Source organism: Panthera uncia, chromosome C2 (genome assembly GCF_023721935.1).
Source record: "Panthera uncia isolate 11264 chromosome C2, Puncia_PCG_1.0, whole genome shotgun sequence".
Classification (NCBI taxonomy): domain Eukaryota; kingdom Metazoa; phylum Chordata; class Mammalia; order Carnivora; family Felidae; genus Panthera; species Panthera uncia.
In genome coordinates, this window is record NC_064810.1 from 97339958 (window position 1) to 97346578 (window position 6621).

The following is a 6621-nucleotide window of genomic DNA, read 5'->3' on the forward strand; positions in this document are numbered from 1 at the left end:
ATTGACTATGAAATAAATGATTGTCTCAGATTATGGTGGGTGAGGGGCAAATATTATCACAAGGGTCCTTTAGGTAAGTGAACAGGGAAGCAAATGGGGAGACTTGCAATGGCTTCAAAGAGAATGCAGTTTTGCTGACACCTTGATTTTAGCCCAATGAGACCCATTTAAGACTTCTGGTCTTTACCACTGTAAGATAATAAATTATCATGTGGTTTCAAAACACTAAGTTTTTGGCGGTACTTACAGCAATAACAGAAAACTATACACTGATTCGGACCCACCTATATTTACATGGACTAGATTAACTGGCCAACAGTTTTGCTATTCTACATGTAGCCTTTGGCCACACTTCACTCTAAATAAACGTGCTAATGTCCAAAGCTGTAGATACTTATTATTCACTCAGTACTTATCAATCATCCAGCAAATATATGTCTGCATTTCTTTTTGCCTGTCTTGATTATTGCCTATTTAAATGTTTATTGTTATCATGGAAATTATTAGAAAAACACTTTTGCAGCACTTTTTTTTTATGATACTAGTGTTCATATAGAAAAAATAACAGTAAGCAAAACTATTAAATGGTCTCAATATAAATCTAAGGCTTGTTTATATTTATTCTTCGTTATGGTGCTAATGACAGTTAGAAAGATGTATCTATTTTCTCAACTCACTTGGCCATCTTTTAATTTTTTTTTTTTTTTTTTTTTTACATTTCTTTATTTTTGAGAGACAGAATGAAATAGAGCATAAGCAGGAGAGGGGGAGACAGAGAACGAAACACAAAATCCAAAGCAGGTTCCTGGCTCCGATCAGCACAGAGCCCGACGTGGGACTCAAACTCACGAACCGTGAGATCATGACCTGAGCCGAAGTCAAATGCTCAACCCACTGACCCACCCAGGCACCCCTTGCCTGGCCATCTTTTAAACTTTTGTGAGTAATTGTATGTATGAACTGGTTTCATAAGTATCTTACAGCTATAACAGATTAAAAGGCAATTAGTTTTTAATGTATAATAACACTTGATACCAAGTTTTCTGTGCAATGTTGCCAATGTTAAATGAATCCTAGATAAAAAATAAAATAAAATAAAATAAGTAAAATTTGCAAACTGTATTAAACCCATGGAGAGAAAATGGCAAATTTTAATAGAAAGAACTGCTAAAAAGTAGCAAATAAACCAATCATGACTTTGGAAAACTCAATAAACTGCTAATGACCTGGTCATATCATTTGGTGCTTAAGTATGAATATTTTAGTAGCAGCAAAATTAAAAGTATTTCAGCATTTTTTTGTAAAAACTTTTGGTATATATTGTTTGTTTAATCTGGTTGTGAAATATTGCTTGGAGCAGAAAATTTACAATATTATTGCCAAACAGCTTTATATATATTTTATACATTGCTAAATATTTAGACAAATAAGCAGACATTTTGTATATTATGTGCCTGAATTGTTCTATCATATTTCTAACGGAAAGCAGCTTTCTGTATTCTAGAATTTTTAGCATTAAATTTAATGTCTGTACCAATAAATTTCTACTCTGCTTTTATTTTTTCAAATGTTTATTTATTTAGGGGCACCTGAGTGGCTCTGTCAGTTAAGCATCCAACTTCGGCTTGGTTCATGATCTCACAGTTTGTGAGTTCCAGCCCCACATCGGGCTCTGTGTTGACAGCTTAGAGCCTGGAGCCTACTTTGGATTCTGTGTCTCCCTCTCTCTCTGAACCTCCCCTGGTCACACTGTGTCTGTCTCTCAAAAATAAACATTAAAAAAAAAATTTAATGTTTATTTATTTTGAGAGAGAGAGAGAGAGAGAGAGAGAGAGAGAGAGAGAATCAGTTGGGTAGAGACAGAGAGAGAGGAAGAGAGAATGCAAAGTAGTCTTCCTCAGCACAGAGCCCCAAAGCAGCTATCTCTCATGAACCCTGAGATCAAGACCTAATCAAAATCAAGAGTTGGATGCTTAACTAATGAGCCACCCCAGTGCCCCTCTACTCTGCTTTTAAAGAGAACTACCACTGACTAACAAATGGAGAAAAAAATAGGGAATAGAAAAGAAAGAATGAATAAATTTTCCTGTGGATATAAAGGTTGAAATTACTATTGTTGTAACACTTTCAATGATCCAGATAGAAAAAATTTTGTTTTTTTCATCAAAACAAAAAACTGAATTGCTTATACTTGCCATTACATCTACAGTGTGTGACATTTTTGTGTCCTGTGTCAATACAGCAAATATGAAATAAGTCAAAAGTTTCTGAACTTTCATGAAATGCAGATAACCTTGCACAAGTTAGTAAGCTCGTTCTGATTTCTAGTAAACTACTGTCCCTCAGCTTCACAAAAATTTCCCAATTTATCATTGAAGAAAATTTAGCTAATTTGGAATAGAATCCCCTTTCCGATTTTATCAAAATCTTCCTAATGCCTCCAGATTTTTGAGAGAGAGTGTTCAAATTATAATGCTTGTAATTGTATAATGGATAACTGGTCCCAAATTTTGTATTAGTGGCAACCTCTGTATCTTGATCCTAAACAAACAAACAAACAAACAAACAAAAAGACTAATTGTGGGAACTTAGGTACGGAATGAGGATGCAAAGATTTGGATGGAGTTCTTGTTCCATACTCAGGCTTAATTAATGTAATAAGGGGAATGCCTGGCCTTATCCTTCCAGAGAGGTTATTTAAGTTTCCTTATCTATTAAATTATAGTATTACTATAGAAATAAATAATAGTATTATAAATAAAAATGATCAATTTGAAGAGAGAGAAAAATCTCAGATTCAGATTTGAAAGTGAACTCTCATAAATATATATATATTTTTTTTCTTTATGATCTTTGCATCATTTGTAATCAAGGCTCTGCTAAGCTAAGTTCTGTTTTGCACTTTATGTTTTATGTGTAAACATCAATTGCTGATGCCCAGGCTAATTCACATGAGGGTATTTGACCTATTCACAATGAATGCAATAACAAATCCTCATAAATAATACGCGCTCCTTTTACATTTATAAAATAACATAGGAAAACTGAAATTACATGATAAACATACACATATACTATCAAACACTGTTTTTGATAATAGAATAGATACTCTATAAGATAGTCTACAAATATATAGCTATAAAGGACAATAATTCTGTAATAATTTAGAATAATTTTCTTAAAGAAAAGCATTTTATGAATCTAAAAATAAGAATTAAACCTAAGAAGGAATTACATTCATAAATGTATAAAATAAATGTTGTTATTATCCTTCCATTATTGTTGTTTGTTTTTAGAAAAGAATATAAATTCCCTTTTCTGTACATCTTCTCCAACACTTGGCATTTTTTGTCTGACAAAACTTTTTCTAACAGTTGTTAGGTGATGTCACTATGATTTTGATTTGCATTTTTCTGATGATTAGTGATCTTGAGCTCTTTTTCATGTACCTGTTGGCCATTTATATGTCTTTCTTGGGGGGTAAATGTCTATTCAGGTTTTCTGACCATTTTTTAGTTGGATTATTTGTTTTGCTGTTGAGTCATAGTTCCTTATATTAATCCCTTATCAGATATTTGTATGGCAAATATTTTCTCCCATTCTGTATGTTGCTTTTTCATTTTGTTGATGGTTACCAGATACAAGTAGGTGGGGAAAATGGGAAGATTTGATCAAAGGGTACAAAGTTGCAATAATGTAAAATTAATAAATTCTAGAGATCTAACGTATAGCATGGTTACTATAGTTATTAATAATATATTGTATATTGGAAATTTTTTAGAATAGATCTCAGATGTTCTCACCACATACACACACCCATGACAGTAATTATGTGAGTAGATGGGTATGTTAATTACCTGATTGCAGTAATCATTTCACTTTGTATATGTATATCAAAACATCATATTGTACAACTTAAATATGTATAATTTTATTAAAAATAAATTATAAAAGAAAAGAATATATATAAACATCAAAATATTTATTTAGTATTTACTAATTATTGTTTATATTTTCGATAGCTCTTTTTAACAATATTCAAAATCCTGTTAACTATGAGGATTTACATAATCTTTCAGAGGTAACCAAGCACGTTACCAAGCACGTTGTATCACGATAAACTCCAAGGAGATAATTTTTTATTTCTAAATATATTATAATTTTGAGGAGCTTAATGGATCACTAAGAACAAGATAATTATATTTTAAATATCATCCATTAAATAAATGCGTTATATAAAATTTTAAGATCTGTGCTTTAATCCATCATTTGCCAATGACTCCTGTTTTGATAATTCAAGGATATTAACTTTAGTGAGTACTTACAAGCTAAACACTAGACTTTACAAATGCCTCATACTTCTCACAAAACCACAAAGCATTACCGTCTCTAGTGCATGTATTAGAAAACTAATTATCAACGGGTTATATAATTTGTCCAAAGTTAATAGTTCTTTAGTTAGGGCAAGTATTTCATCCTGGATTATTTTTTTGTTTTGGGGTGTAAATTCCTGAGGTACAAGCATGGCCACTGAGATTCACAGTCTGAGTTAGAGAGACAGCCCTGAAATAATTTGTGGGGGGAAGGGTGAGACATAGCTGGCACCAAAAAATCATGTCCTGAAAAACCATCGTTCATAAAAGCTATTCAACTTTGCAGATTATTATTGGAGGCCCTATTTCCCAAACTATAATTCCATTGTCAAACACTAAACACATCTTAAGGTTCTTTCTAAATAAATTCCCAAAAGCTTTAAATATTAAACATTGGTAACTTATAAACTCTATTAAAATTTCCATTTAACTTTTTCTTGTCACCATCATTATTTTTATTTAGATAACATTAGTTTTTAGGTTTTTGTTTAAATCCCAGTTAGTTGACATACAGTGTAATATTAGTTACAGGTGTACAATTTAGTGATTGAACACTTCTCTACAACACCCAGTGCTCATCCTTAATCCCCATCACCTAGGTCACCCATCCCCCCACCCACCTCCCCCCTGGTAACCATTAGTTTCCCTTCTACAGTTAAGAGTCTATTTCTTGGTTTGCCTCTCTCTCTCTCTCTCTCTCTCTCTCTCTCTCTTTTAACCCCTTTGCACATTTTTTATTTTTGGTTTCTTAATTCTTAGATAACTGTATTTTAGTGGTGAAAATTGTGTCTCCTGGCATAAATGTGAATGTAGTGTATTTATATGACACTGATCAATTTTAAATATTTATGGACTATTGGACATGGATGTGTTTTATTTTAATATGAACTTACACATCTAACATTTTTGTAATTAAATATTTTGAGACACAGTAATATAGGTCAAATAGGTGTTAGGTATAATAATTAATCTTAGTACATTCATTTTCATATAACACTTATGTACACAGAAAAGTAAGACCATCAAAGTACATTAAAAGGAATATAAGAAAATAGATAAGTATTTAAAAACAATGTATTTTTGTATTTCTGAATTGATTATTTTCAAAAATATTTATTCTAATCACTATTCAGTTGCTAACCCCAGGGAATAATAAGCTCATGTGTCTATCAAGATAGTCAAAATAACTAGAACTAGGTGAGACACTATGTTGGAATTTCTATATGCAGTTTTTTTTTTCAATTTTTTTAAAGATGTATTTATTTTTGAGGGACAGAGAGAGGCAGAGTATGAGCAGGGGAGGGGCAGAGAGAGAGGGAGACACAGAATTCGAAGCAGGCTCCAGGCTCTGAGCTGTCAGCACAGAGCCCGACGTGGGGCCGAACTCACAAATCACGAGATCATGACCTGAGCCAAAGTCGGACGCTTAACTGATTGAGCCACCCAGGCACCCCTCTATGCAGTTTTATTTATTATTGAGGCATTGTTTGTTTTACCATAATCAAACAAATAGTCATGAATAATAAACATCTGATCTATCTGTATTTGCATGGAGTGAAATCCCGGTGTAGTAAAAGAGCATAGGCCTAGAATCTTGCAGACACATATTTAAATAATAGCTCCAGCACATACCCAAATTATTTCATTAGATGTGTTATTCACCTATTTACCTCTCTTTATTCATCAAACTTGAGTTAATATCTGCTTTTAAGATAATTAAATATATTAAAAAGATAGCTGCATAGAGCTTAGAAGCACTCAAGAAATGACAAAATTATTGTTTCATATGCCAAGAAAATTATTCTAAAAAAATGTCACATTTTACAAAACTATTCTTGGAATTTAGGATTTTGAAAAAAATAATAGAAACATATTTCTATTAATGGTAAATTTATAGTTAGAAATGATGCATTTGTATAGTTTTTTTGGTCTTGAATAAGTAAGATAACAATGATAGACTAAATTAGTTGAATACCAGATACTGTACTAAGTGCTTTATATTTATAATCTCATTTAAGGCTCATAAAACGTTTAATGATACCATTTTTATTGAAATTTTACAGTTGTAGAAACTGTGACCCAGAATAGTCAAGGAATTTTTACCTAGAGTGCCCAGATAGTAAACAATAGGTCGAGAATTAAATTAATAGAAATTGAGATTTCATTCTCCTAAGCAAAATGCTACAGAACTTTCTACTAGAACTTAATATAAATTAAAAACAAATTCCCTCCCTCATTTGACAGTCAA